General features: G+C 35.4%; 1 long non-coding RNA gene across 1 annotated transcript; it reads left to right on the top strand.

Annotated features, from left to right (window-relative positions):
• The first annotated feature begins 797 nt into the window (after nt 1-797).
• On the top strand, nt 798-2,018 carry LOC121222203 (uncharacterized). Its single transcript, XR_005919304.1, has 3 exons — nt 798-961; nt 1,077-1,143; nt 1,837-2,018. It is a non-coding gene; the product is annotated as an uncharacterized lncRNA (long non-coding RNA).
• The last annotated feature ends 9,327 nt before the right edge of the window (nt 2,019-11,345 follow it).

Genomic DNA, 11,345 nt, shown 5'->3' with positions numbered 1-11,345 from the left:
CACATGTAATATGGCCTAATGCATGAGAGGCCCAAACTAGCATATAACATGTGAGGGGCGGCAACCCTAGTACTATACAGGAGCATGCCACCCCCTACTCTAGTTAGAGTAGGATTGTATTTTCTATTAAAATAATATTATTTATTAATGATTTATTCAACGAGAACTCTTGTACTTTTCTCTATAAATAAAGGTCATCGATTAAGCTATTTACACATTTTTCATACGTCGTTATTCTGCTAGAAAGTAGTGGTAATTTATTTATAAAGAATAAATTCTATTTTCTGGGAATATCGAATGATTACCAATTTATGAGTTTATAGAGAGAATTTATTTTCCTACTGGAAATAAATAATTCTTTTTCATTCTGTGAATTGGTTCATGTTGCTCGAGCTCATATTCGAGCTAATTTGTAGTTCAAGGATAATGGAAAAAATTGTTTGGTTGAAAGTCATGATCAACTTGAGTCTATCTCGCACAAAGCATAGGTACATCTTGGTTTAGGTTTTTTGCTATAAATATGTAACATCCCAAAACTCTTAATTTTTGATTCATTAAATTTCATCATAATTAAGTGTTTGTCTCCACAGTTAGTGCTTGGATGTGTGGGTGTTGGGGTTCAGTGTTCAAGTCTCCACTAGTGCATTTGGGGTGTTTTTTTTTCCTTTTTTTATTTTTTTATTTCTCATGTCGTGGGAGGTGGGGGAATTCTACTTTGACTAGTAAGTAGGGGCTTTAAAATTGGTTATTTTTTTAAATTTAAATTCATAGAAAATCTCCAATTATCCTTTGTTTTTCTATTTTCACATTTGTTAACTCTGTCTATCCAATTCTTTGTTTTTTCTTTTCTTTTTTCAATTTTGACCACTTCTTGATCCTTTGGCCAAGCCAATTTGCTATCCTTTTATTCTTTATTTTTCTTTCTTCTGTTGTTACACTCCTGCGTCGTTTGTGGTATTGAGTAAGGTTTTAATTAATTTATTTCTTTTATTGGTTAAGCTTTGGGATTTTTCCTTCTCGTTTTGGGTTGTTGCGAAGAGATAAGTGAAATTAAATTTTATGGGTATTTTGTATAGGTAAATTTCATGAGTTGGTGAGGGCTCCGACAAACTGAGGTTGTTTCACGCTGCTGTTCATTTGAAGGTGAGTGTGTGGTTGTTTGTGGGATCGTTCGTTCAATTGTTGGGTTCGTTGTGTGGGATTTGTTATATCGATTGTTTGGATTAGTAAAATTTTCGACCGTTAATTCGTATTATTTGTCAATTTAAGTCTGGGGATATTTATTTTCTAGCGTGTGGCGGATCTTTGCTAAAGGTGTGTAACGAGAAACTCAAAAAACGGTGATCGGCGAAAGCAAAAATCTGATAGTCTGATAGTGTGAATCATGATGTAAATAACGTCTAACATGTATAATCTCTTATGTACCAAGCATGTTCTGTTTCTGTTATACGAGTATGTAAGTTATGTATATCTGAAAATCTATTATTCACTGTTTATGTTTGATTGTGGGGCGGGATATGTATTATGTGGAGGAAGGGTTATGTGTGAGGCGATATCTCGCCATTATACTGGTAGCATAGCTGTGATTATTTTGAAAAGTGTCGTATGGACACTAAGCAGTTTTTAGGGCTGGGTAGGTGTTTTATACCCTACGTGGTATGTTGGGATGGTCGGAGCTGGTGTGTAGAGAATGGGGATAGGATTATATATATATTTCTATATTACTCTAATCTAATTCTGATTCTGTTATGAAATAAGTTTGTGTTTGAGATTTTGTTTCTATGAGTTGCACACTGAGTTATAAAAACTCATTCTCTATTTGTTTAATAATTTCAGGTGACCCTCAGACTTAGGCGGGTCGATGTGACGGGGGCTCGATTGTGTCCACATTGTCGTAAAACTATATTTACTTAAATTTATGTTTTGAGAGTTTTGTATAATTTGGACTCTCTAGACTTTTGGGGCTGTTTTTGGTTTTAGATTTTTATTTTGGTTTTCTAGCATGACGATTGATAAAACGATTTTATGAAAATGACTGTTTTTCTGAAAATAATTGTTTTCAAGGAAACAAATCGATTTACCAAAATATAACGTTTTAAGAAACTCCACTGCAAAATATTCAATTTATTTAAAAGTCGTAAACGAACAATGATCTTAAATTAAATATGTGCAACAACATGTTTTCCTAACAAATTAAGCTTACTAAATAACAATGGTTTAAAATTATTTAAAAAAGAAGGAAGTCGGGTTTATAACTTTTTCTTCGTAATACTTTTAGATTCGACCATAATGGCTAGGCCAGGTTTGAGGTGTTACATTTAGTGGTATGGGAGCCAGGTTACAAAACTTGGGGTGTGAAAATTTTGGGTTCAAAATTGTATTTGCAAAAACTATTTTTCCAAGTAAAGTTTATTTTTTATCTAAAAAGTGAGTATGTGGTATACTGAGTCTCCGACGCAGATCCTATAAATACTTCTAACTTAGAAATACTTTATTTAGAAAACTCTGAAATAATTAAAGCTGTACTGAGTTAGTTAGAGGCTAAAATTTCTAAAACTCCTTCTGATACTTATTTGAAGCATAAACATTTGCTAATAAATAATGAAACTAATACATAAAACTCTGTCATGTAAATAAATCTGTGATTACGATGAGTGCTCGTGGAACACGTGGTCGTGGTATTCGTAGGCGCGGCGGGTGTCGTAGAGGAACTCTAGCTGAGTTATCCTTGATGGGCAGTATCCCTAATTTGGATACGAGCGAGACACTAACTACACCTAATGCTGAGACTGGGTCTCATAGTCACTCGGTTAGGGACGACGTATTGTCCCAAGCCATGCTGAAAGTGTTGGAGAGGGTTGTTGGGCCCATTCTGGTTTTGGGAGCCGTGGGTCGGTAACTAAACAACTTCGATCTAATGGTGTTGAGCTATTTAGGGGTGTCACTAGAATCACCCCGACTGTGGCCGAATATTGGTTAGAGGTCACTGAGAGGATAATGAATGATATTAACTGCATCCCTAAATAGAAATTGAAGGGTGAAGTATCTCTGCTTCGCGATGAGGCGTATCAGTGGTGGCTAACGGTTGAGGAGGGTACTCAGCCAAATTGGATCAACTGGGAATATTTTAAGACCGCCTTCTAGAGGAAATATGTGGGGGCAAGTTATGTGAATGCTTGCAGACTCGAGTTCATGAACCTCACTCAGGGGGATAGGACTGTGGCCGAGTATTAGGCCGAATTTTTGAGATTGAGTCATTACGCTCGTGGAATAGTGGCGATTGGGTATGAGAAATGTGTTCATTTTGAGGATGGTCTAAGGGATAATTTGAGAGTTCTAATAGCTTCGCAGAGGGAGCGAGGGTTTGTCGTCTTGATGGACAATTCGAATATTGCCAAAGAGGTTAAGCGGGTTAAGCGCCAGAATAAAGACCGTAAGAGAGATAAGAGTTAAAGGGATTCGAAGCCCTTTAGTTCTATTCAGAGGCCTAAAAATCGGGCCAGATCTGATAGGCCTTCTAGCGTTAGAGTTCCAGTTGCTCCTATTGTGGCTCATCCATGTAATGATTATGGGAAATGCCATCCGGGTGAGTGTTGGAGAAGGTTGGGAGCGTGTCTGGGATGTGGGTCGATGGAGCATCGTATTAGAGATTGCCCACATCATTCTAATCAAATGCAAGCTCTAGCTCTAGGTTTTATTCAGCCTCAACGGGCAGTTTAGCAGCCGTCTAGGGGCCGTAGTCCGGCCAGAGGTGGGGGTAGAGGACAGAGAGCACCAGGCAAATGTGGTAATCAAATTGCGGTAAGGCCCTACGTTGGTTTATACTGCTAAATGTCGTGAGGAAAAAGACACCGCTGATGTGATTATTGGTACTTTTTTTATTATATGAATGTACCGCTAGAGATACAATGGGTTGCGTTTTTGGCTATCTGATAAAGTTATCATTTAGAAAATTTGATCTGATTTTAGGGATGGACTGGCTCGTGGTGCATCGAGTCAATTTAGATTGTGCTACTAATAGGGTAGTTTTGATATCAAAGAATGAAGTGGAGGTGGTTATAATCAGCGAGCATTGGGGTTACTTATCCAATGTGATCTCTACTCATGTGGCCGAAAAGGGTGTGAAGCATACTTGGCTTTTGTGAATGATTCGACTTCTGTGGGTTCTTCTGTTAAGAACATCCAAACGGTTAAAGAATTTTTGGATGTTTTTCTCAATGAGTTACCAGGTTTACCTTCGAGTCGAGAAGTTTTTACTGGGTACAGCTCTGGTGTCCATTGCTCCTTATCGTATGGCACCGAAGGAGCTTGTGGAGCTAAAGGCTTAACTTCAACAACTTCTTTATCATAGGTTCATCTTATGAATCGGGTTTTTTTGCCGTACTTGGATTAGTTCATCATGATTTTCATCGACGACATTCTGGTATACTCTAAGATCGAGGATGATAATGATGAGTATCTTAGATTAGTTTTTCAGATACTCCGAGAGAAATAACTTTATACTAAGTTAAGCAAATGCGAATTCTAGTTGATAGAGGTAAATTTTCTGGGTCATGTGGTTTTTGCTGAGGGGATCCAAGTTGATCCTAAGAAAATCGAGGTTGTGCTTGAGTGGAAACAGCCTAAAAATGTTTCTGAGATTCGTAGTTTTCTTGGGCTAATGGGTTATTATCAAAGGTTTGTCGAGGGGTTCTCATTAATTGCAGCTCCTCAAACTAAACTGTTGCGTAAGAATGCCCCATTTGTTTGGACTGATGAGCAGTAATCGAGATTTTAGAAACTCAAATTTGTTTTGACTCATGCTTCTATTCTAATATAGCCTAAATCCGGTAAGGAGTTCGTGGTATATAGTAATGCATCTCATGTCAGTTTGGGTTATGTTCTGATGCAAGACGATAAGGTAGTGGCTTATGCTTCTTGATAGCTTAAGTCACATAAGAGCAACTATCCTACACACGATCTTGAGTTAGTTGTTGTTGCCTTCACCTTAAAGCTTTGAAGGCACTATCTATATGGTGAGAGGTGTATTATCTACACCGATCACAAGAGCCTCAAGTATCTCCTTACCCAAAAAGACTTAAACCTTAGGCAGCATAGATGGATTGAACTGCTTAAGGATTAAGACTGCACAATTAAGAATCATCCCAGTAAGCCCAACGTGGTGGCTGATGCTCTTAGTCGTAGGGTAATGTCTGATTTGAAGGCGATGTTTGCTCACTTAAGTTTGTTTAATGATGGGAGTCTGCTAGCCGAGTTGCAAGTTAAGCCGACTTGGATTAATTGTATTTGGGATAAACAGTTAGGGGATGATTCTCTAGTTCTGCGATTCCATCAGGTAGAGGATGGTAGTACGTCTGATTTTACGCTAAATAGTGATGGGGTTTTGTGTTTTCGAGGACGCGTTTGTGTATCGAATGACTCTAATTTGAGACAGTCTATTCTGAGGGAAGCGCATAGTAGCCCATATGTTATACATCCCTGAGGAAATAAAATATATCGGGATCTTCATAAACTGTACTAGTGGCCTGGTTTGAAACGGGAAGTGACAGACTTTGTTTCTCGTTGTCTGATGTGCCAACAAGTTAAGGCTAAGCATCAACTGCCTTCGGGTTTGCTTCAACCCATTAAGATTCCCATTTAAAAATGAGAGCATGTGATTGTTGACTTCGTTAGTGGGTTGCCTTTAACACCTACTAAGAAGGATTCTATATGGGTCATCGTGGATTGGTTAACCAAGTCTTCCCACTTCATTCCTGTTCGGACAGATTTCTCCCTACAGAAATTGGCCAAGCTATATATTTCTAAAATCGTGAGACTTCATGGAGTACCGATCTCGTTTATTTCTAATAGAGATCCTTACTTCACATCTCGATTTTGGAGGAAACTTCATGACGCTTTGGGTTCGAGGTTGGACTTCAGTATTGCGTTCTATCTTTAGACAGATGGTCAATCTAAAAGGGTGATTCAGATACCGAAGAATATACTTCGGAGTTGTGTGATTGATTTTTGAGGTAGTTGGAAGGATTCTCTACCATTAACCGAGTTTGCCAACAATAACAGTTTCCAGTCTAGGATTCAAATGACACATTACGAGGCTCTGTATGGTCGTAAGTGTTGTACTCCATTGTGTTGGACTGAGTTAGGTGAGCGACGGGTCTTGGGTCCTGAGTTGGTTTCTGAAACTGAAAACAAAGTTAGACTGATTCGGGATTATCTTAATGTGGGTTTTGATAGACAAAAGTCCTATGTAGATTTGAAAAAGAGGGGCATTGAGTATTCTGTAGGTGATTTTGTGTTCCTTAAGGTATCTCCGCGAAAAAGGTTCTACGATTTGGACGTAAAAGCAAGTGGAGCCCTAGGTTTATTGGGCCATATTAAATTCTGAAGCGTGTGGGACTGGTTGCTTATCAGTTGGAGCTACCTCCGAAGTTGAACCGTAACCAATATATGTTTCCCGTCTCCACATTGAGACGGTATCGGCTGGCCCATCTCATATTGTTCCTATTGAGGAAATTAAGGTAAGACCAGATATGACTTTTAAGAAGGAGCCAGTTCAGATTTTAGATTGAGATGTTAAGTTCTTAAGAAAGAAATCTATTCCATTAGTGAAGGTTCTGTGGCAGAATCATGGCACTGAAGAAGCCACGTGGGAAGCTGAGGACTCGATTCGTCAATAGTATCCACATCTGTTTGAATCAAGTAAATTTCAAGGTCGAAATTTCTTTTAAGGGGGAGGAGTTGTAACATCTCAAAACTTTTAATCCTTGATTCATTAAATCTTGTCATAATTAAATGCTTATTTCAACGGTTAGTGCTTGGATGGGTGGGTGTTAGGGTCCAGTGTTCGAATCTCCACTAGTGCATTTGGGGTGTTTTTTTTTCCCTATTTTATTTTTTTATTTCTCATGTCGTGGGAGGTGGGGGAATTCTACTTTGATTGTAATTGAGGCATTTCAAATTGGTTATTTTTTTAAATTTAAATTTCTAAAAAATCTCTAATTATCCCTTGTTTTTTCTATTTTCACGTTTGTTAACTCTGTGCATCCAATTCTTTGTTTTTTCTTTTCTTTTTTCAATTTTGACTACTCCTTGATCCTTTGGCCAAGCCGAATCTACTACCCTTTTATTCTTTATTTTTGTTTCTTCTACTGTTACACTCTTGGGCTGTTCGTGGTATTGAGTAAGGTTTTAATTTATTTATTTCTTTTATTGGTTAAGCTTTGGGATTTTTCCTTCTCGTTTTGGGTTGTTGCGGAGAGATAAGTGAAATTAAATTTTATGGGTGTTTCGTATAGGTGAAGTTCGTGAGTTGGTGAGGGCTCCAACAAATGAGGTTGTTTCAAGCTGCTGTTCATTTGAAGGTGAGTGTGTTGTTGTTTTGTGGGATTGTTCGTTTGATTGTTGGGTTCGTTGTGTGGGATTTGTTATATCAATTGTTTAGATTAGTAAAATTTTCGATTGTTAATTTGTATTATTCGTCAATTTAGGTATAGGAATATTCATTTTCTAGCATGCATCAGATCTTTGCTCAAGGTGTGTAGTAAGGAACTCGAAAAATGGCGTTCGGTGAAAGCCAAGATTGGGGCCTGTCAACGCTACAAGGTCGTGTGCGACACATGACCTAGGCCATTTTTAGGTTGTGCGGGCCACACGGGCATGTGTGGGCCGTATGCGAGGCCATGTAGGCCACACGGGAAAAACCATTTTGGACTGTGTGGGCCCACATTTCAAAAATTTTCCCTAGGGTCGTACACATCGTCCCGATCGACTGTAGGCATTTTGTGGAGTCGTTATGTGTTTAAATAAGCTATTATGCATGAAATCTGATAGTCTGATAGTGTGAATCATGACATAAATAACGTCTAACATGTATAATTTGTTATGTACTAAGCATGTTATGTTTCTGTTATACGAGTATGTATGTTATGTATAGCCAGAAATCTGTTATTCACTATTTATGTCTGATTATGGGGCGAGATATATATTATGCGGAGGAAGTGTTCTGTATGAGGCCATATTTCGCCATTATATTGGCAGCATAGCTCGATTATTCTGAAAAGTGTCGTATGGACACTAAGCGGTGTGTAGGGCTGGGTGGGTTTTGATACCCCACGTGGTGTGTTGGGATGGTCGGAGCTGATGTGTAGAGGATAGGGGTAGGATTATATATATATGTTTTTATGACACTCTGATCTGGTTCTGATGCTATTATGAAATAAGTCTGTATCTGATCTACCATGCAACTGAATTTGAGATTCTGTTTCTGTGAGTTGCACACTGAGTTATAAAAAATCATTCTCTGTTTGTCTGATAATTTCAAGTAACCCTCAGACTTAGGCGGGTCGGTACGACGGGAGCTTGGTTGTGTCCACGTTACCGTAAAACTATATTTGCTTAAATTTGGCTTACTTAAATTTTTGTTTTGAGAGTTTTGTATAATTTGGACTCTCCAGACTTTTGGGACTATTTTTGGTTTCGGATTTTTATTTTGGATTTTTTTAGCATGACGATTGATAAAATGGTTTTATGAAAACGACAGTTTTTCTTAAAATAACTGTTTTCAAGGAAACAAACCGATTTACCAAAATATAACGTTTTAAGAAACTTTGCTTCAAAATATTTGATTTATTTGAAAGTCGTAAATGAACAACGATCTTTAATTAAATAAGTACAACAACACGCTTTCCTAACAAATCGGGCTTACTAAGTAACAACGGTTTACAATGATTTCAAAAAGAATGAAGTCGGATTTATAACTTTTTCTTCGTAACACTTTTGGATTCGGCTGTAATGCCTAGGCTGGGATTGGGGTGTTACAAAATAACACAACATGCTCGATTTAAGAAAAAATTTTAAACTTCCGATGTAACCAAAATAATTGTTTTCTTAATTAGAATTTTCCAACAAAACTAAACCCATGGTCACTCTAATTTTTTTTTCTCAATTTAGTCACTCTAATTAAGATAATTTCTGAAATCAATCACTGTCGTTAAAAATTTTATTAATCCACTAATCGATTGCTGGCATAGCATATTAGCCCATTGAGTGATTGACACGTGAGATTTTTTTGAACTTTTGACAAAACTTAGGAACCTATTTATAATTAATCCAATTTTTTTTTTCTCTCTTCTCTTTCTCATCACTTCCTTCCCTAAAAAAAATCTTGAAACAGGATTTTAAATTTTATACTTCTACAAATAAAATAAACATTTCCTTTCCTGAAATGGCTTCTCAATTAGGGTGAGCAAAAAAATTGACCCGAATCGAGATATTTTAATGGTTTAGGAATGCAAGTTAAAAAATCGCAGTTACCCAAAATCAAACCGAATTTTATTTTTATTTACTATATAATTAATTTTAATTTTTTTGATATAAAAATAAATATTTTATATTTAAAATAGTGAAAATAATTTAAAAGTTCTTAAAATTTTATTATTTTCTTAGGAATATTTAGGAAAAAGACCTTAAAATTTTGTCAAATAATATTCAAAAGCCATAAAAACAAAGGTCATTTTATCAAAATAATTTTAAAAAATTGAAACAAAACATTAATATAGAAAAACCAAAAATTGAACCGAGCCCGAATTATTAACAAATTGTCACCTTATTCTCAATCATTCACCTTATGCTTCTCTTGGTCTCTCAAAAATGTAAATGTTCTACAAATAAAACAAAGTGACGAAAGACTAGTTTCGTACATGCAACTAAATTGCATTTATCAATTCTTTTTTGTATTTGTTTGTTATAAATATAAATTAAAATTTGAGTATAATTTTTTTCTTCCTTTTATACGCATTTTATATTTCATATATTCCACATATATTATATGGTATATGGAGTTAAATAAATTTTCATGTGATTCAGTAAACAGAATAGAAATACAATTCCATCATTATTAGATTGATTCGTAGGATTCGATGAAGAATGAGAAAAGAATGAGATTTTTTTGAGAAATGAGAAATTTAAAATGCTCGAGGATGAAAATGGGAAAATGTCTACAATACCTGAGTTGAATCAGATACAATTTGAAAGATTTTGTGGGTTCATGAATCGGGGCTTAACAGAAAAATTTTATAAATTTTCAAAAATTAAAAATACAAAGTAAAAAATTGAATTTCAATTATTTGTGAAAAAATATCAATTAATGGAACCGTTGATAAAAGAAAGGAATGTTGTATATGAATCACTGCTGATCGTGCAGTGGGTTCAGTGTGATAAATATAAATGTTGGCAAAACCAGTGCTCTCTTTAATGATAAAGAAAATAAGGAAAAAAAGTTTATTTCCTTTACCCAAAATGCTGCTTAAAAGAAAGTGAAAATGGAGAACATAATCCCCGGTTGATGAAGACTATTTTTGGTGCAAAAATCTGCCACCAACCATCCTTCGTGACTACTTAGAGCTTGTAGAACATTTATATTTTTGAGAGATGGAGAGAAACCTATGGTGAATGATTGAAAAGTGATTTCAAGAAAGGAAATGTTTCAATTATAACATTTAAAACCTTGTTTCAGAAATTTTCAGAGGAGGAAGTGATGAGAAAGAGAAGGGAGAAAAACATTTTGGACTAATTATAGAGAGATTTCTAAACTTCAGTTACGAGTTCAAAAAATATCACTTATCAATAATTTAATGAGCTAATATGTCACGTTTGCAATCTGTTAGTGGATTAACTAAATTTTAACGGCAATGACTAATTTGAACAATTATCTTAATTTGAGTGATTAAATTGAGAAAAAAATTAGAGTGACCAAAATAGGGCAAACCCTATTCCTATTTTAGAGTGACCATTGGTGTGATTTATCCAAAAAATTAATTATTTTTGTTCATATATTTAAAACTATATATTTTAAAACTAGAGCGGGCTCGGGCGAGCTAAGATCGAGCTTAATTCGGACTCGGATTTTTTTAACCTTAGATTTTTTCGAGTTTGAGCTTTCTCAAGCTTGGGTTTTCTCGAGCTAGGACCCCTTCGAGCTCGAATTGAGCCAGGCGAGCTCTAACAGATTCAAATAATTTAGAATTTTATGAATTATAAATATTTTGATTTTGAATGAAATAATTCATTTTACTTTTATACGGTAAAAATACAATTCAAATTTAGCTTATAAAAACATAAATTATATATATAACAATGTTATTTTATATAAAATAGGTAAAGTACTTATTTTAGGGAAAATCTATTATTTTATGATATTATATGAATTAACGAAAATATCTTTTATTGTTCATTATTATATTATATTGACAATTGAGTAAATTCTTTTCTTATTAAAATTATAAACCTAAATACTCATATTCTAAAATATTTATTCAAAACTCAAATATACTATACTAAGTTATAAC

This window comes from Gossypium hirsutum, chromosome D10, assembly GCF_007990345.1.
Source record: "Gossypium hirsutum isolate 1008001.06 chromosome D10, Gossypium_hirsutum_v2.1, whole genome shotgun sequence".
In the NCBI taxonomy this organism is placed as follows: Eukaryota; Viridiplantae; Streptophyta; class Magnoliopsida; order Malvales; family Malvaceae; genus Gossypium; species Gossypium hirsutum.
Note: the sequence above shows the minus strand (reverse complement) of the source record. Positions and strands in the feature narration are given on the sequence as shown.